Below are 19,673 nucleotides of genomic sequence, written 5' to 3' on the forward strand. Positions count from 1 at the left end.
GGGAGAGATGAAGGCAGAATTGTTGGTTCAAAGTCCAAACACATAATAAAGGCATCTCCCAGCCCCACCTAAGGACATGATAATGTGTGTTTACTCGTGCAAACACAGAGAGCAGCGGGCTGGCCCGCCATAAACCATCTCTTATTACCAAGCCAGAATCTTTTCCATCTGTGTTTAAGCTGCAGCCTATGAAATAATGTCTATAAAAATAAGTTTGGAAACGAAAATATCAACTGCAATAAATTATGGCTACATTGTGTTCCCTCCTAAGGGACACTCTGGCCAAAGAGCCTTCAATGCTTCTATCTAGGACTGTGCTTTGTGTTTGCCTCATAAAACATTCCATTTGTTAACAGGAGGAAAGGGCTTAGATGGCTGAGGTTTATTCAACAGGGCTGTGGTGCTTGGCTGCCTGTATCTGCCTGACATCTTGATTTCTCTTCCAAAGCAGAGTTGCTGTTGAACTGTGGAATGAAAGCCAAAAGGGAGGTTGTCCAGGGAAAGATTAGTTGGCAGGTTTCCAGCACGATTGCCCTCTCCTTCCTCCCCACCCCATCACCACATCCCAACCATGAGCATGACCATTTTCCCGGATACGGTCACCAGCTCCTTTGCTGGTCCCACACACCTACCATTTCCTAGGCACAGGATAAGGGCTGGGGAGGCAGGGGCACCTGGGGGTTCACACAGCATAGACATGCGAGCTTAAAATCTCAAGGCGAAGAGAAGCCAGGTATCCAAATTACGTGGAAGGAGAGGGAAAATGATCAGCAAGGTACTGAAAACTTCCCCCAGACTTTAACGGAGGGAGAGACGAGTCTCTCCGGAGGAAGTGACTTTTGACTGGAGCCTGGAAGGGTGGGTTGGCTCTCGACCTGCATAACTGGAAGGAAAGTCCCCACTGGAAGAGGGATTGATGTAAAGGAAATCACAAGACTGTAACAGATGGATGAGGAGGGGAGGGATGAATTCAGTTCACTTGGACCGCGAGGTGTGTGAGGAGCAGGGAGGAAATGAGGTTGGAGGGTGAGTGGGGTGAGATCAGGGAATATGATGGACAAAAGAAAAGACCCCTCTGTCTAAGGACTCTGGCCTCTTCCATGATGGAAAGTGGGAGGCCAACTGAAAGTTGGTGAACTCTGGAAGGACCGAGCTAGTTTTGTAGCTCATCACTGTAATGTGATTGTTGGGCCAGCAAACAGTCCCCTTTCCTTACTCTCTTCCCCGAAAAGCTCTCGTGTCTTCCCCTCTGTTCACTGTTTCAAAAATTCAACGGAAACCTTGAGTGTTTTCCATATGCTTCAGATTCTATGATTTTGTGGCAGAGAGGAGGGAGGGGGATAAGCATGAAACGTAGAAAGCATTAACTACCACTCATTCCTGGGGTGAACGGAGGCATCTTCCTAGAGTCCAGGCTTTGCTTGGGAAGGGCACGGAGCACAAGGGGGATTGGCAGGCACCATAGAAGTAGAAGCAGAGAGATGAAAGGGCAGACTTGGGGTCAGCTAACCTGTCCTGCCCTGTCCTTCTCTGTAGGGTCAGCAGCGATGTGGCTCTGAAATATTAAACTCAGAGGAGGGAAATCCAAGGGCCAAAGCCAAGGGCAGCCCCAAGGGCCCAACGGGGGAAGCCCAGCAACCTGGGCCCTGGATGACTGTCCAAGATTTCTGTCCCTTTCTGTGGTCCTTCCATTCATCTACTCCCCCAGCGATTCTCAGGTGGACCATTGGACTTGTATCAGGCAGGCGTTTCTAAGCGCGTTTTGAATTCCTTACTTGGCTATATTTAATAGCCCGGGTCCCAGTGCGTATATCCTCTATTCCCATCTCTTTGGGCCAGGTAAATGTGCATTCAATGCAGAGGGAGGAAAATGGACCAGCTGACGCACTGGAGTTGGCATCGGCCCTCATTCTCTGGCAGACATTTAGGATCTAGAAGTGGAATCTCACCCTCCAACTCCCTCCAAGCACCGAGCTTGAATCCAAGGAGTGAGGAACTATTGGAGAAGAGAGGCTTGCCCCCCCACCCCCCACCCCCACCTCATTATTCTCTGAAGACAGGCAGAAAGGGCTCGTCCAGGCCGCGTTTGTGGTAGGCCGTGTTTATGTGAACGCACAAATGTTTATGCAAGATTGCCAAGCGGTTATTTATGAGTCTCTCAGCCCTTCCCCAATAAAAGCTGTTCCCTCCGTGTTCTGACAGGTCCCGCATCTGTAACTAATGTGTCACTCCCCCGGCTAATGGAGTTCACTTGTGTTTATTTTTGCACAAAAGCAATTTATCCAGCCGCTCACAGAGAACGGCCCGCTGTCAGGGCGCCTTTTTTCGAGCAGAGTGTTTTTCCTCAAAAGAGACTCCAAATGGCTCCCAGAGCAGGGCAGGCTTCCGTGGCGTTTGTCTGTCTGGGCTTCTGGCCGTGTGTCCGAGGGTGTGTTCCCATGTGAGAGAGCGGGCCCTGGCTGCTGTCTCTGAGTGTATGGGTGTGTATCTTAGTTCTGTCCACCTGGGACCGTGCAGTTTGTGGGTCTGCCTCTGAACCCGTCAGCTCTGCCTGCCTGTGTTGGGATGGACTTCTAGAAAAAAGGTGTTGGGTGTGGGCTCTGGTCTCACTTGGCTCTCCCCCTAGCGGGCATACCTCAGTGCTGGCAAAGTGGATTGTTAGCAGTTAAGGGGGCTGGAGGCAGGAGGATGAGGCCGAAGGGTAAAAGGGAGATGGCCAGCTTCAGGCAGAGGCTCGGGCCTGTCACTATAAAGCTTGAGGAGATTGCTTCAAGTCCCTTCCCCTCTTTGTTAACATTGTCAGGCCTCTCTGCTTTCCTTCAGCTCTGGCTGCCAGACTTTGGAGGGAAAAGGCTGCGCTTTTCACAAGGACTCTTGTTTGGGGAGCAGGAAGAAAGGCAGCTGGTGGCTGCACCCCCAGATTTCTGGGGAAAGGACCACAGGGGCTGACGGCAGTGACCAGGTGGGCCTGGAGCCTGCCCGAGTGCTTGGGGACAGCCAGAGGGAAGGCGAGGCACCCACTGGGGCTTGCCCAGCAACTGGCGGCCTCTGTGCTCCCCCTCCCCACCCCGTAGGGGGTCACGTTGACCCTGGTCAGCCAATGAACCAATTGGGCTGGGCAGGAGAGCCCAGAAGGTTCCATACAGCCTCCACCTGCTGCTGGAAGCCCCCCCAGCAACCGGCACAGAGGGGAAGGCCCGGTGGCAGACATGTCCCTGGCTGTACCTCCCCACAGCCAAGCAGTCACCACAGACGGACCCAGGGAGCTGGCCGCCCATTAGCTGAAAGCTGTCTTCTCACCGCAAGACCAAATCGTGGCTGCTGTGTCTCATTGGCAGGAAAATATTTAGTTCATAGCTTGAAGTTTATCACTCTTGAGTTTCTCTCCAATTAAAAGTCATTAAGCTGTTGGCGTTTACCAAATGAATAGGAAGTAGATAGATATTTGTGTAAACAGAGAAGCAGACGACGGCGCCTGGCCCGGAAGCTTGTTTCTTGGGGACCTGGGCTGCCGCCGCCGCCATCTCCGTGCCTCCCAGGGCCATGGGCTGCGGTGGCCAGGCAGGGAAGCCGTCCGTCCATCTCTCTCTTTCTCCGGCCAAGTGACAGTCACAACCCACCCCTGGCCTCCATGTGCCCAGACCAAACGTGACTTTGGGGACAGCTTTTCCTTTGGCGGGGGCTGTGCCGGGTGGGGCACGGCGGGGACGGCCGTCTGTTCTCTGCTTGCCAGCCAGGGAGTTCCTGGGGCACGGCCGCGAGTGGGGGGGCCACCCTGCAGGCCCTGGGGGGGGGCGCTTCCTCTGACCCCCCTCGCCCCCGCCCCGTTGCCTCCCTGCGATGCGTGGGCCTTCTCTCTTGGAAACCTGCAGGGCAGACACAGGCCTCTGGCGAGGGTTGTAAGTTCCGGCGCCCCCCTTCTTCCCCAGGACCCCCCCCCCCCCCCCGCATATGGGGAGAATTTAAGTTGGGAGGTGGGGAAAGGAGGCTCAAGGGGTCGCGCGTACTCTGGGAAGCAGCTTACTTTAGAATCTAAAGAGAAATGGTTGATAATCTCACACAGTGAGAATTAAACCCCATCCCAGGGCCCTCACCTGGCCTAACCATCAACTCCCCCCAACCGTGACCCTCACGGCTTCCTGACTCTTGGCCGAGCACAGGTCTCCTTCCTCCTTGGCCTTGTGTTACCTCCCGAGGTTGTCTTCTCTAAGGTGCCTTGGAGTGGCCGCCATCCAAGCTGTCTCTCCTAATTCTCTGGCTCTCCCCTCCCACCCTCACTGCTGCAGGCTGGGGCACAGGTGCACCCCCCGGGCAGGGATCATGGAGCCATATTTTCCACAAGCAACGTTGTCCTCAGGTCCTGTGATGAGGCATCACATGTTCCGATGCCCAGAGGGGCTGGAGAAGTCATGTGGCGAGAGGAGGGGCGGCACCCAGGAAAGGTGATAAATGGCTCCGGGCCTTGGGGTGGAGAGCAGTGAGGCAGGGTGGGGACCGAGGCACACACTCCATCTAAAGGGGCCCCCACTTCTTTGGGGGAAGGGAGTTGCAACGGGGGAATGCTGGCCCTATGAGCTAGTTCTTCTATTTTGGAATTTGGATTTTAATGTGAACTCTCCTAATGTCGACTGTTGGCAAGAAATTCCTGTTTAAAACGTGGTGTGGACCCAGCAAAGGTGCCTGCTGGCTGGCTGTGGCTCGTGGCACTGTGTGCTGTAGTGGAACGTGGTAGAACTGTCGTTCTGGATATTCTGAGCTGTGCACCGAGTCCCAGCTCTATACCTCAGTAACCCGAGACCTTGGGCAACAGCTTCCCCTTCCCAAAGGGCTTCGGGACGCTCATCTGTAGACACATCCAGCCAGTTGATCTCTGAGCTTCCATCTAGCCTCTGGGTTCATGACAATGTCTGCTGCCTGCTGCTACCATCAGTCGATTTGTCACGTCTTTTAGTGCAAGGACTTGGACTGCTCCTTCGCCGCCCAATCCCCAACGTCCATGGTACTCAATACATGTTTATTGAATGAATGAACAAGATCAGATCCCTGACTGCAGGGTGAGGGGACATGAGTACGAACCAAAGGCAAGGCAGGCGGGAGGCCTGGGCAGACCCTGTAGGCAGGGAGCCCTCTTGCTGAGCCTCTACCCCAGCTATATGGGGGATGGGGGATGGGCCCTGTAGGACGGGGACCCATGGGCCTGGGGCCAAGAGGTCTCAGCCCAGCCCCTCCTATAGCCTGGTTGATGGGTGCACCCCCTCGGTGCCAACCTTTCCAAGTCCTTCCACGTCTCCGAATGGTTAAAGTTTTTCAAAAGCAAACCTTTAGGGGATTTGCTGGGAGAAGCTGGGTTCTGGGCCAGCTTTGGGGGTGCTGGAGAGGGAGACCCCAGCTAGGCCCGCAGGGAGTCGTTGGGTCTCTGGAGGAGGCAGGAAGGGAGCAGGCCCCAGGCCCAGACTCTCAGTTCTCGGGGGAGCAGAACAGGGGCAGGAGGTGGTCAGACCCTGGGGCCCTCTGGGTAGCTCTGGGTTGGCAGCTGCAGCCGCCCAGGCCTGGGTATGGGTCAGTATGGCCTGTGGGGCTCTGCGTTTTTGCATGGAGGGAGAGGGAGCTAGCACGAGCTGAGTGGGTCAGTTCGTGGGGTGACAGAAGAGCTCAGGGGCCTCTGGCAGGGATCCGGGGGCACCCTCCCTCACCTGGCCTTGAGCACAGTGGGGGCTTCGCGTGCTTGCTGCCAGCCCCTCTGAGTTCTCATCCCCTCCCAGGTGGGAGGCCTTTCCCAAGTACCTTCTTCGGTGCTAGAAGGGCAAAGTGGGTGTCCCCCGTGGGTGCATTTTCTTTCCCCCTGGGTGTTGACACGAGAGTCACTGAGACATGAGGCGGCTCCTTGGGGATTTTGAACCTGGGGCGATATGGGATGTGAAGCTGGACAATTTTCTTTCATCCTCTACCCCTCCCTCAGGTCTCACTTTTCTAAAAATATTGCTATTATAGAATAATTCAGGAATACGAAAACAAATATTGAAATAAGGAACACCCATGTAGCCACAAACCAGCTACAAAAATACAAGTACAAAACCTCCACATGCACACCTCAAATCTGCCTCCCTTCCCCTGCACCGTATTGTGGGGCTGCTACCTTATATTTGACATGTCTTTTCATCCTTGCAAATTTCTTTACCTTTTTTACTACTTATGCAAATATTCACCAAACATTTAGGGTGTTGTTTAGCATGCTTTGAAACTCTGCATAAAATGCACGGTCCTAAAATGTAGTCTGCAATTAGCTGTTTTTCTCCCCTTAGTATGTCTATGAGATTTGCTTCTCGACATGCATGACACTGGCTCATTTACTTTCAACGTGGCGTGGAATTCCATTGTGTGAAGTTGTCGTTTCTCCAAGGAGAGCTCCTGGGGCCTGGAGGGGGTGGAGGATGGGCGGGTTCCGGGGTGGGGGAGGTACCTCTGCTCACTGAGCCTCCGTGGAGCCCCCTCCCCCCAGCGGATGTTGGGGTCCCTCCCTCCCAGCACCATTGCTTCAGGAGGAGGAATTCAAGTGGCTTTCAGGCAACCTTGTGTTTCCCATAAATCAGTGGTAAGAGTGAAGGCCCAGCGTGGGGGCCAGCTGCGTGCAGACAGGAGGGCTGATTGGAGCCCGGCCTGGATGGAAGGACTTGAAGCTCCAACAGACACATGGCCAAGCCGTTCTCTGGAACCAAGGAGAGATCTTTTTCTCAGCCCCAGACTGTGTCCTAGCACCCCCGCCTTGTCTTGATGCAAGGGTCCCGCCCTCTTCTTTGCGCTGACCTTCTTGCTTTGCCCAGGAGGCGCTGGGGTGAATATTTTTATTCCTGAAAACCTTGTTTCCATTATGGAAAATTTCAAACACATCAAAGTAGAGAGGCTTTGACCCTAAGTACCCATAACTCGGCTTCGGTAATTATCAACACGGCAAATTCCTTAATATCATCAAGTAAAAATGTCCCCGTGGTCTCACTTGGCTTCCAGGGTGAGCTCTGCCTGGCGGGTGTCAGGCGGGAGTGAGGGGACACGTGCTGGGACCTGCTAGGGCCAGCGAGCCCCGCTGTCACCCAGACCCCGGCACTTTTGCCTGTGGGAGCCCCTTCCTCCAAAAAACAAAATATTTCATGATTGCATCAGCGTAGAGATGAGCAGCAATCCAGATTGGATTCACCATTGTATAGTCATTGTTATTAAATCCATTTATTTCTTCTGATTTTCAAAGAAATTAAAATGGAAACATTTTGGGGGGCCCTAAAACTCTTGTGGGCCCTCGGCTCTGGTCCTGCTGTGGCTGATGGGGAAGTGGGCCCCGACAGCTCGCACGGAGGCCTCTGTGGCGGCTGCAGCCCCTCTCCCCTTCCCTGCTGGCCTGGCGGGCCCCACCCTCCCCAGACCTCTCCTTCCACAGGTCGGGGGGCTCGGGTGCCACGTGACGTGACCAGCGAGCTCTGTGTCTGTGGCCTGCCTCAGGGGAGGGGGTGGGGGGCGGACGTCTGGGTGGGCCCGGCTCGGGGCTGCGTGGGGTTGGATGGCGCTGGGGGGTCGTCACCCGGAGCCCTGCCCCTCCCCATCCCCCTGGGCCGGGACTGTCAGAGCACTGTGGCCTGGGAGGGGACAGCTCTGCCCCAGGCATTTGCATTTACGGGGTGAGCGGATGGGCTCCCTCTTCCAAGGAGTTGCATTTTGAGGAAGGCCCTGGGTCTGTGTTGGGTTTGGGGGCCCAGGACTGTTGTGGTTATTAGGGAAGGGGTCAGAGCCCCTGCACAGGGCACCACGCCTAAGGGACACTGTTCATGGCGAATAGCATGCCTATTTTCATAACCATTTTGTCAACCCCAAAGGTGGATGATTTATGACCAATTTCCAGCCGTTAAGTGCTTATTCCAACAAAATTGGTGTATTGTGATTATTTTCTGCCCAATGCAAAAAAAGTGTCTTGGAAAAAGAGAGCCCTCTCCTGCATGCAGGTGCCGTGTTGGGCTGCTGGGGCCGGGCCGCGTGACGGCCGGCTCCGGGCTGGGGCGGAGGAGACCGTGTGCCTGTCAGACACAGCCAGATCCGCCGAGTTGGGGCCAGGCCACGTGCCTGCCGTATTTCCAGGTACTGAGTCTAAGGAGGGGGTCGCGTGACTCCGGCCGCCTGTGAACTGGGCTGGTCCTGTGACTCTGGCTTCTCTTGGCCTGGAAATGACCATGGTCTTGAACATATGGATAGGACCTACTCCTCCGGTAGAGTCCAGTCTGTGGAGGAAATAGGGGGCCGGCCCTAAACCATCCTCACTCGGTTCGTCCTGGGGCAGCCTGGTTGTCCTGGGCTGAGGCTGGAAGCCCGTCCGCTCCCCCCTGGGCCAACAAGGCTTCTGGAACCTGTATGTCATAGCTCTGTGGGCAGGGCCACCCATGTCCCTCATCACCCCAAACCCAGGGGCGGGCTAGTCCAAGGGAGGCTGGGAGATGAGCAGAAGTAAGGGGCAGAGGAGTCAGTGGAGCCAGGAGGGCTCCAGAGGGGGTGGCAGGGGCCGTGGGTGGGTGGGGGGAGATCTCCCCTTCCTCCCGGAGCTGACCCACAGTCCCCGGGGTGAGCGCCACGAGCCTGCCACGCAGAGGTGACCCCCGTGGCTTGTCTTCCTTGTCCTTGTCCTGATTACCCCAGCAAGGCCCACGGGCCTTCTGCAAAGCGGGGCCCAGGAGGGGAGAGCACGAGGCTTACAGAAGCTTCTCAGCACTTCTGGCTCCTGCAGAGAAGCACACCCCGTTGTCTCTCTGGGCTGAGGTTCTGATCTCCCCAACGCCAAAGGTCTGCTTCAATCAGATGTAGGTTCAGACACAAGCTCAGGCCGTGCTCCCTGCCCCAACCTCACGTCCTGGGAGGTGACTACTGTCGCCTTCATGTCAAGCAAGGCCAAACGCAGGCTGGGACCCAGCCCCATCTGACTCCAAAGCAGGGAGTGAGACGCCCGCTCGGTGCTGGAAGCAGCAGCTGGGACGGAATGAGCGCAACCAGGGGTGACGCCGAGGGTGTGTCCCCGCGTGCCGCCGCCCTGCCTCTACCTCCCTGTCCTGTCCCCTGGCTGCCCCGCTGGGCCACGGGCATCAGAGGCGGGAGATGCCACCACCTGTCCCCTATTTCTGCCTCTCTCCTGCCATTCCAGGAGGTGGGATCCTGACATTGTCACTTCCGAGCAGGGCAGACCGCACCCAGGTCCTGAGCACGTTTTGGGGGGACTCTGTGAGGCCCTTTCCGCAGTGCGGTCCGGGTCAGCTGCGCCTCGCGCCCTCCTGCTGCTGGCCTCGGGCCGGCTCCCTCTCCCCACGGCCTGCCTCTGACTGCGCGCGTCCAGTGTGGTGGCAGCTCTTATCCTGTCTTTGCTAAAACATACTCTGTCTCTCTGGCTGAGGTTGTTCGAAGGTGAACAGTGAAGAATGACTTTGCCATTCATTGCTGCCCCTTTCCCAACAATGCTCTGGAAGCGGGGGGAGGGCTTTCTGCCAGAGACTCGGCCCACCTCTGGGTGGGCTGGGGGTGGCAGTACAGTGCGTGGGTGTGTGCTGCTTCCGCGCGTGTGTCTGTTCAGTGTGTTTATATGAGTTTTGCCCAGGCATATGTGTTTGCACGCATGTTTGTGTCTGTGCCTGCGTGTGCTTGCACGTTTCCGCGTGTGCCTATGTGTGTCTGTGCCCGCATGGGCACTCCGGAGCTGGGACCGGGTGAAGACGAGATGGCCGAGGACAAGGCCTTAGGCCTTGACCCAGGTTTCCAAATAGCCCCAGATGCGTGCGACCCTTTGCCTCCTTCTGTGGCTGCCAAGTTCCTTGCCCCCAAGATGGAGAATTTCCTTTGGAACCACGGGGCCCTCGCTGCCTGGGCGGGTGAAAATCTGCTTCCCCAGCAAACAGGATCACCCTCGTCCTGGGGAGCTTGGAGCCGGCGGGCCCTTGTTTAATTCCGAAGGAATGTGTGTGGCTCCCACCCAGTGGGGCAGGTCCGGGCCTGACTGCAGCCGAATGCACCCGCCAGCAGGAGCTGCCTTTGAAACGGTCCTTCCTTTGCCAAGGGGAGCTTGGCAGGCCCGGATAAAACCATTCCAGGGAGAGATAGTCACACAGACTTGTGCGGCTGGACGGGGCTGGGGTGGGAGAGGCTGCAGGGATTTCTTTAGACCTTGCCGGCCAGTGTGTCCAGCACAGGGGATAACGGGTGTCAGGACAAGCAGGGAAGAGGAGACCGCACAGCCCCGAGGGAGTATGGGATCTGGCAGGGGAGAGCAAGTTCCCAGCAGTGGGCAGTCCAGGATGGTGTGTCATGGGGGACAACACGTAGTGCAGAGAGGAGTAATCCCTGGGGACCGTGATCATCAGGGAAGGCTTCTTGGAAGAGGTGGAGGCTTGGCTCAGCCTTGAAGGTGGGGAGGGTTTTGAGGGAAGAGGTTGTTCTGGGAGGGCTTTGCAAAAGATGCTGGGATGGGAAAAGGCAAGGTCTTTGTGGAATGACAGTGCAGGGAGTTTAGGAAGAGAGAAGGGGATAAGGCAGGAAAGTCAACTCCTGTCCATTGGCACTGGGGAGCTATTGAAGACTCTTGAGAGGAGGGTGTCTGATAACTCTGGGGTTTAAAGAAGAGAGATTGGCCTGAGGTTATATGGTGGGTGGGGAGGGAGGCTGCGAGAGCTGGAGGGAGAGGTGAAGGGGGAGCTGGAGGTGACGAAGCTTGGGGCTGTGAAAGGATGAGTAGCTGAGGCCTGGGGAGTGATGGTGGATTGGAAGCCACGTCACATTCTGTGACCACTGAAGATTCCCCAGGTCTTATCTCTGCATTTGGATCCCCTCGACCTGACAACAGTCAGCCCAAGCTGGAGCCAGTCTCTCACCCACGAGCCTGGGACAGATGAGCCTGGGAGACAGAGGCCTCTGGGCGTCTCACCTATTGACACCAAAAAGCAGCATCTGTTATTGGCGGCAAGGGCCTACCCCCGGGAAGGCAAAGGCAGGAAGCCAAGGGAACCCTGAGTGTGAACACAGCCAGTGTCAGCAAGTGTGTGGCGGTCAGCACAGCCCAGGCTGGCTGTGAGCACGACTAGTCCTCTGGAGAGTGTGCAGGACACTTCCCAGCCCAGATGTACACACGATGTGGTTTGAGCATGTGTGCAGCACATAGTGTGAGTGTGTGCACAGCCTGCCCTGGGCCCGCCCACAGCCTGGTTCATGGTGGGCACTCATCAATGTTTGTTGAGTGAATAAATGTGAAGGTAGGCACAGCTCAAAGCCCTGGGGTAGACAGAGCTCCAGAAAAGAGGCGCAGCCTGCAGAAACCGTCTCCACCAGAGGCCCATGTCTGTGCCTCCCGCTGGGTGCACACTGGGTTCTGCCCCACCCCTCCCCAGACACCCCGCGCTGGCCCGACAGGGCATCACTGGGGCAGGGGCCCTGATTCCATCTCGCCCCTCCCCAGCGCCCTGGCCCCTGAAGGCTGGAGGCTCGGCCTCCCCCGCCCTTCCTGAGCTCAGCGCTTCCTGACATCGTGAGCTAAGACAGTTGAGGACATCCCTGGACGACGGCCTTGGCTTTGAGGCGGGGTTGGCTCCTGCCGCGGGTAGGACCTGGGATTCTGGGGGAAGGAGTCCAGGCCTTCTCTGGTCTGGCTCAAGAGACACAGGTCGCCTTCTGGAGGTGAAGATGACTTTAAAGAGAATTTAAAAGGCAGTGTCAGGAGCCGGCTTGAACTTAAGGAATGGAGAACTCCTCTCTGGCAGGCGCGATGGGGTGTCCCTGGGTGGCTGTGTGCGCACAGGCCCCGCCCTGCTGGTTTGGCCACTCCTGGAAGCCCCACTGGCTCAGACTTGGGGGTCTGCTCAGCCCCTGGTGCCCACCCCTCCGTGGAAGGGGTCTTCAGGACCAGATGTCCTTTCCCTGAAGCACCCCGGTGGTCCTGGGGGAAATGGAGGGGGCATTTGACGTGAGCTCTTTGTGTCTTACCAGGCATGAGTTATCTGAGCGGGCCTGCCCCAGCAGGCTCAGGGACAGGGCCCAGGAAGAAAATACCACCCACCCCCCCCCACTTTCCCTCCTCCGCCGCTGCCGCTTGCCTCCCCTCCCTTCACAGGCACCCGTGGAAGCCGGAGTTTACAGCCTCGTCCTGGCCACATGCCAAAGTTCTATCAGGTTCTAGCTGCTTTCCGGGCTGTGTACTCTTGGGCCAGTGAGGCTAACTGAGCCCTTTCCCTTCGCGGGGGCAGCTGCACTGAAGGGCCTGGGGTGACAGTTTGCTCAGGTCCCCCTGCAGAACTCATCCTCTGGCCACGTCCGGAGCCTTCTTAAATCCACCCTGAGCGGTGTGTTACTTCATCCTTTTGAAACCATCTTGTGATGGCTTCATCTTGAAGTACAGTCAGTGCAATGCACCAGGCCGTGCCATGTTGGAGTCTGAGCAGAAGGAAAAATCAGTAATAAAACTGTGATATTTTGTTTGGAGAGGATTTTTTGATTTTTTAAAAAAAATATTGCACTAAAACATTATTTATCTTGACTCCTGAGGTTTTGGGTACACCTTTAAATTTTGTACCCGTGTCAATTGCCTCGCTTGCCTCACCCTAATACCAGCCCATTGACCAGAGTCAATGACAAGGCTAAGGAATGTCAAGAGAAAGGACCCTTTGGTCTATGCCCTGGTATGTCCAAAGTCAAAGATATTGAGGTCTTTGAGGGTTTTCCCTGCAGATTTGGGGTGGGATGTGCATTGCGTGGCGGGGGTGGGAGTGTGTGATATAGATAGTGGATTGAGGAAGAAGAGGAAGACTTAGAGAATTTCAGAGCTTCTGCCAATGTTTCGGTGGAGCCGAGCAGGGCCTTCTCCTGAAGACTCATGGTTTAGCAGAGCACATTAGTCAATCTGTGGAGGTGGGAAGAGAAGCAGGGAGCAGACTTGGGGTGGAGGAGAAGAAAGTTCTTTGCAATCAAGCAGAAGGAAATAGCTCCTGTGACGGGAGCTTGAGGGCACGGGACTGAAAAATGGGGAAGCTTTGAAAGATGACAGGGGACAGAGCAAAGTGGTGTCACAAACCCTCCTGCACCCAAGACCCTCAGTGCCGTCTGCGCCCCGCCTCCGCCCCCCACTATCACCTGCCTTGCGTGAGTGGCCCTTTGGCGGGGAATGAAGGGAAGGGGTGGGCTCCAGGTTTTGACCTGCCCTTAGGGCAGCGGGACCATACACACGGGTCAGCGTCAGCGACGTTACCACCCATGGAACAAATTTGGCAGACGCTGGTGCTAGGAAAAGCCTAAGTGATAGGATTTGAGTCAGTTCTCCTAGGACCGCAGAGGTCTTCTAGGTCAGCTGCGGTCTGCATCATGTCAGTTTGAGGACTCCCAGGGCCTCGGCTTGCTGCTTGCTTTCTGAGAGCTTTGCATGTTTTCTTCCCCATTAGCTCCTCCTCCAGGGGGCAGATGGGAATGCATCTGGGAGTCACAGGTCGAGCGCCAAGGGGACGAGGCAGCTGGTGGGGCCTGCATGGGGTGTGTGCTACTCCCCAGGGCCACGGCTGCTCCCCTGAGTGCTGGCCTGCTGGCCTACCCCGCTGCCCTGCATCCTCAGCTCCCAGCCCTGCCTGGGGCTGCAGACACAAGCACCCAGCTGTGACTGAGGAGCACCAGGAACTCTTGACCCCTGTACTCCACTGCTCTTTCCTCCGGCTGCTGCTCCCTCCTCCATCCACAGAGCTCCGGGCACACCAGCCAAGGGTCCCTCATGGTGCACCCTGCAGATGCTGAAGGTGAGGGGAGAGGCTGCCTCGGGCTTGGGGTGGAGGATTTTGGGGGCCTGGCTCCCATTTCCTCTGGTCGGATGCATCCAAGTCACCAAGCTTACGCCTTACCCTTCAGGCTCAAACCTCTCTCTCCACCTGGGGGATCCTCCTGACTTTGACCTGGGTTGGGAAGGAGGACCCCCCCTTCTGTCTCACCCTTGCACCCGCCCTGCTCATTGGCAGGCAGTCCCAGGCCTTGGCTCCGGCAGAATGAAAGGTCAGGCACATGCTCCACCCCTGGTCCACACATTTCCCATCTTCTGTTTAGTTTGATGTTTCCGGGGTTATAAGCCTTATTTATATTCATGTGGGAAGCATGGGGAATTCAGAAAGCATAAAAAAGGGAGCACAGGTGTGGCTTCACCCCTGCACTTAGAGAAGCGATGCCCCATGATGCCTGCCTTCCCCACGGTTCCTCTGTCCCCTCGCTTTTAGCAGCCCCCCCACCCTCATCAAAGTCACTCTCCTCGCAGGGCCTCAGCAGGACTCATCAGCAGTGGCAGGCTCTCCTTTGCAGAGGAGTGAGGACATGCCATGGGTCCGGTCAGCCGAGGCAGCCCAGGCCCCGACGGCACCGTCCAGTTGCAGGTCTGTGTGCCACTGAGCTGGGGGCCGCCAGCCCCCCTGCCCGGAGCCCACTCCTTCAGCAGCTGCGTCCCTCAGGGCCCAACGCCACAGGTGGGCTCCCTTCCCTGCCCCCTGCCTGCAGCCCACTTGGCCCCCTCCCTTGGGGTGCTGCAGCACAGGCTTCAACGTTCATGCTGGGGCCACCGGGAGGGGGCAGATTTCAACCACGTGCCTCCTGGAAACCACATCAAATGGAGCAGCTAGGAATTAATAAATAAATTTGGGAGACAAGTCAATTATCCTCCCCTGTGCCCCTGTCCCCAGAGGCAAACAGCAGCATGCGATCCCCAGCCCAAGCACGCCTTCCCCGGGGGCAGGCCCGGCGCTGCAGCTGGCTTCTGTCAGCTTAGCAGGGGCGAGACGCAACAGGCCTCTGTCCTCTGGGGCGATGGCACCCTTCCTAGGAGGTGGTGAGATCAGCCTCAGGTTGCCCTGCTCCCACCCTCTCCCTGCACCTTTCCCTGCCTCAGTCCCTTTACAGGCGCCCCAAGCAATGACCTCTTCACTCCCCACATGAAATCTCCCAATCAGCTTGTCACAATACCTGAGATTCCACCATTATAGTTCTCCCGGGTGAAATGGTGCCTTCAGAAGATACTTGCCAAATGCATACACTTGCAGGAGGACTGCCTTGCTAGCATCTTCCAGATGCATTAGCACTACTATTCTTATTTTAAAAATCGGATTAACTACTTGTTGCATTAGAAAACATTTATGCACTCAGCATAATGTCTATACTTAAAGTATTAAAGCCTGCTCAGTGGCAGAGCTTGCTGAGTCGTGGAGAAACAAAGCTGCTCCCCTGCCCCTACAGAGCAATATGCAGACATCATTCCATGGGGCACTTTGGGAGGGGAAGGGGGACTCTGAGCTCAGCCTGGAAGATTCCCCAGGGTGGAGATCCTGAGCTAATGATGCTTGGACCATGTCCTGAGGGATGAGTTATCATGAGTCGGGGAAGGAGGAAAGGGCTGTGTGAGATGGAGGGAACAGCATTGCAAAGGCTCAGAGGTAAGGGAGCGAGCTGAGGGGAAGAGCTGTGAAGAGACTCGTCTGGCTGGGTTACAAGGTCAGAGAGAGGCTGGAGGGGGTAGCAGAGGCCGGCTCATGTTAGATCTTGAGATGCAGGGTGTGTGTGTGTGTGTGTGTCTGCTTTCTATTTATATGCAACAACACAACTCTATGGAACTCAGCAGACAATGAAAAGAAAGTAAGTGGCCTTAGACCTATCAGAGGGAAGCATCATGGAAAATCAAGTCTCAGCCACTGAATTTTCTATGAGTTTATTAACTAGGTATGTCCTTTAGATGAGTACTTTTAAGTTGTAGTATGCATGAAGAGCACTTAGGAAATGTATTAAAAATACGGATGTTTGAGATCTGCCCTCGAGATGCTAATTCGGTGGGGTCCAGCAATGTGCATTTTTAACAAGTTTTCCTGGTAAATCAGATGCAGTTGGTTGGCAGGTTATGATTTGAAAAAACACCACCCAAGAACTTGATTATTTCCTCTTGGGGGAATTTGCTTGCAATTCAGAAGGCTGCCACCAGATGGCAGTGGTGCTTTGTGATAGAAGAGAAAACCAGCTGGGGCGAATTGCGGGAGACACAATTCTCCTTTATTGTAAGAATGGAAGGGGAGAGAATAAGTGATTTCTAAAAGGACTTGATCATGAAATCGTAAATTTCAGAGCTTAATTTTAAATTAGGGTTTAAATCTCAAACCATAGAGCTGCACGTTTCAATACTGTGTCCACAGTCATGTGTGGCTTTCGAACACCTGAAATGTGGTTAATCTGAATTGAGATGTGCCAAAAGTGTAAAAAACACGCTGGATTTCAGAGTCGAAAAGGGATGTAAAATATGTTAATTTTTTAATCTTCATTTTACAAAATATTTAGAATGAAATAAAATGACATTATTAAAATGGATTCCACGTGTTTCTTTTTACTTTTTTAATGAGTACCAAAAATAAAATTACATACGTGGCTTGTATTAGTGATTTGTATTCTATTTCTACTAGACAACACCGCGTTAGAAATCATCTAAATTAACTTCTTCATCTAGGAACTGAGGGAGTTTAAGAATTGCAGTGGCCTCGATTGACAAGAATGAAAAAGAGCTAGGGTTGATGTCAAAAGACCTGCCTTTATTGTCCCATCCAAAGGCTAACTACATGTCTTTGAGCGAGTAATGTAACTTCTCTTGCCCTCCATTTCATCATCTGTAAAGAAGGGATCATTACAGCAGCGCCACTTACTTAAAAGAATTATTTAAGAGACCAAGTGGGGCAACGGGTATGAAGGAGCTTGCGTTAAGACTAAAGCATCGAACAGGTATCAAACTACTGTTGTGCAATTACCAGAATCCAGGTCAAATAAATGTCACAATTAACCAAAGCACTCACTATGTGAAAGGTTCTTACAGAACCTTAGCAGTTTGCGACTGAGTTGAAGAGTTACTATATAAACGTATGAAATGTAAGATGGCAATTCATGATTAAAATAATAATCCAAACAAGTAATAGAAGACCTGTCAGAAGGCATATGTGTTTAACAGGGAGAGCCATTCCTTTCTTTTTGAAACAGGCATTTATTGAGCTGGGGCAGCAGGACTTTGGAAGGTTGGAGTAGGGGAAGAGGAAGTAACAAAAAAGAATGATGTGTCGTTTCTGTTTGCAAATGGGTCTGTCATCTGGGCGGGGAATAAATGCAGACATGAATGGGACAGGAGTGGGACGAGTGTGCAGGCCGCCAGCCTCAGGAGGCACTATTGGAACATCGGTGATAGGAATGTGTGACATGGGTTGCCAGCTCCTAATCTGCTCTCTACTCCCCTTACTAATAGTATCTTGTCTTTGCTGGGGGTTGGAAATTGGCCCAGTTAAAATGCCACATTTTCCAGCCTTGTTTGGAGATCAGGGTAGCCACGTGAGGCAGTTCTGGACAGTGTGATAGAAGCAGAAGTCATTGGATTGGACCTCTAGGAAAGCTCCTTAAAAAGGGGGCACATTCGGCTGGCTCCTGGCTGGACTGTGGACATGATGGCAGTGACTCCAGCAACCATCTTGTGAGTGTGAGTTCAAGAGTCACACCCTAGGGTAGCGAAAGAGAAAGCTGGAGTGAGCCCAGGACCTGGATGACATCACAGAGATGTTAGACTTCCCGGAATTTCCAGATTTTGATCATCCAACTATATGAAAGAAAACGAACCCCCATTTTGTGTAAGCCTCTTTTGTTTAGGTTGCCTGTTCTACTTAGCCAATTCAATGCCTGAATGACACTGAGCATGTTGATGCACGTCTCAGGGCTCCTGGCTTCCATGTGCCTGTGGCGGGGAGATCGTTAGAGGATCTTATTGGGGTCTGGGGCCAGAGGGTCACACAAGCCCTGTCCCGGCAGGCTGGGTGGTGGTGAGGGGCCCTTCTCCTCCTGATGAGGATGTAGGCGATAATTGCACTAAGACTCCCAAGGAAGAAGATAACAGAAATAGCACAAGGAGCAACATTTATGAGAAGAGAATATTTTAGGCTGGTGCCCGCCCACCCTACTTCACGTCCCTTCTGCATATGGATGTAGGCAATGTAAGGGGGAAATTGATTGGCAAATTATATTGATATTAAGCTGATTTTTTTTCTTTCAGATGTTGGCATGGGCAGGCTCTGGGAATTGAACCTGGGTCTCCAGCTTGGCAGGTAAGAGTTCCGCCATTGAACCAGGTTGTACCACCCTAAGCTGATTTCTTTTTAATATCATCCTCTGATTCACATTTTCTTGCAGCCTTCCACCTCTGTGAGGATTGTCACAGGAAGGACAGGGAAGGGGGTCATCTTTGGGGCTCAGAGTTGACTTTCTAGACCTCAGTATTGAAACAGTGGCCTGGGGGGTGGACAGGCTTTGTGGAAATGGAGGGACTGCTAACTGACCGTCTCCTCTAGCCTTGGTCTGGGGCGACTCAGGTAATGAAAAGGAGGACGGAGAGGTCCACCCCTCCCCGACTCAGGGATTGTGGGGAGCTTGGCAAGGGTGGCAGGGGTGAGATGTCGTTTCTGATTTCTTCCTCCCCGCCCCACACCCTGGCAGAAAGAGGCGTGCTATCCGGGTGAGGGGGCCTCTCATAGGGGCAGCACCTCGAGGTCTGCCCCTGCACCCATCTGTGGGTCCACATCAGAGTGGAGATGTACGCCAGGGGGTTAGGCAGAGGGACAGCTGCACCAGGAGTCTGCGCTGTGTGGATAGGATCTAGAAGTGCCCGTGTGCACCCAGGATGGGCTGGAAGTTAGCTGAGGGGGTGACTGGGGAGTAGACCAGGCTGCAGCAGTAGGGGGGAGTCGCCCTGGGGTCGGAGGGCAGTCACAGCTGGAGCTCAGAATCCGAGGCGGAGATGAGGCCTCTGCTCAGCACGAGGGGAAGAGAGCAGGAGTCTCTGGTCGTGAACTTCAGCCTTGAATGCCAGAAGGGGAGCCACCTCCAATGGATGAGAGACACGACACCGGATTAGTCAGCTCTGCCAGGTTGTGCTGCAGTGACACTGGATTAGTCAGCTCTGCCAGGTTGTGCTGCAGTAACAAATGGCCCCATGCCTCCATGTTTTAAAGCATAACCGTTTTTCTTCCCTTGGTTTGTTTTTCTCAGTCACAGACCCTGTTGATGGCTCTGGTCATCTGGGTCCTCTTGCTCTGGGACCCACTGAAGGAGCAGCTCCCATCTGGGATGTGCAAGGGGGAAGAGTGAGCGAGATGGTGGGTCTTTATCACAGGTCAGGGGCTGCCATCGGCCAAGGTAAGTCACAAGGTGGCCGCAGCAGAGGGGTCGGGGAGGCGCCTCCTCCCCCGCGGCCCCAGGCAGGGATGAGGGAGCCTGAGGGAGGACGAAGCCTCTTTCCTGGGGGGTGAGCGAGCAGTCGGCAACAGGACGCTGTGCCAGGGGGCCCGGCCTCTTCCCCCCGTACCCGCCCCTACCTGCAGCCCCCTCCCTCCCTCTCGAACACCCAGGCTTGCTGGAGGAGGGTGCTTGGAATTTGCCTGCAGAGGCTGAGCCCCTAAAAAGGACAGGCTGGGTCACTGGCGGGGCCGGAGTTTGTGGGGCGGGACCAGTGCGCGGAGAAGGGCCCCGGAGGGCCACACGGCCAAGAGCAAAGGGGCCTGCGGTCTCCTCACAGCAGGCTGCGGCCTGAGCTCCTGCTTCCGGCTGGAAGTGGGAGTCCAGGGCAGGTGGGGCCCGGTGGGTGT

At 54.9% G+C, this 19,673-nt stretch overlaps 1 long non-coding RNA gene across 1 annotated transcript in view; it reads left to right on the plus strand.

The window, feature by feature from the left end:
- Window positions 1-19,210, plus strand: part of LOC143660747 (uncharacterized) — a 65,502-nt gene extending 46,292 nt beyond the window's left edge. The window contains exons 2-3 of the long non-coding RNA XR_013164227.1: window positions 18,086-18,137; window positions 19,078-19,210. This is a non-coding gene — a long non-coding RNA (uncharacterized LOC143660747). The remainder of the gene's footprint in view (window positions 1-18,085; window positions 18,138-19,077) is intronic.
- Window positions 19,211-19,673: the final 463 nt, after the last annotated feature.

The sequence above is a fragment of the Tamandua tetradactyla genome, chromosome 17 (assembly GCF_023851605.1).
Source record: "Tamandua tetradactyla isolate mTamTet1 chromosome 17, mTamTet1.pri, whole genome shotgun sequence".
Classification (NCBI taxonomy): domain Eukaryota; kingdom Metazoa; phylum Chordata; class Mammalia; order Pilosa; family Myrmecophagidae; genus Tamandua; species Tamandua tetradactyla.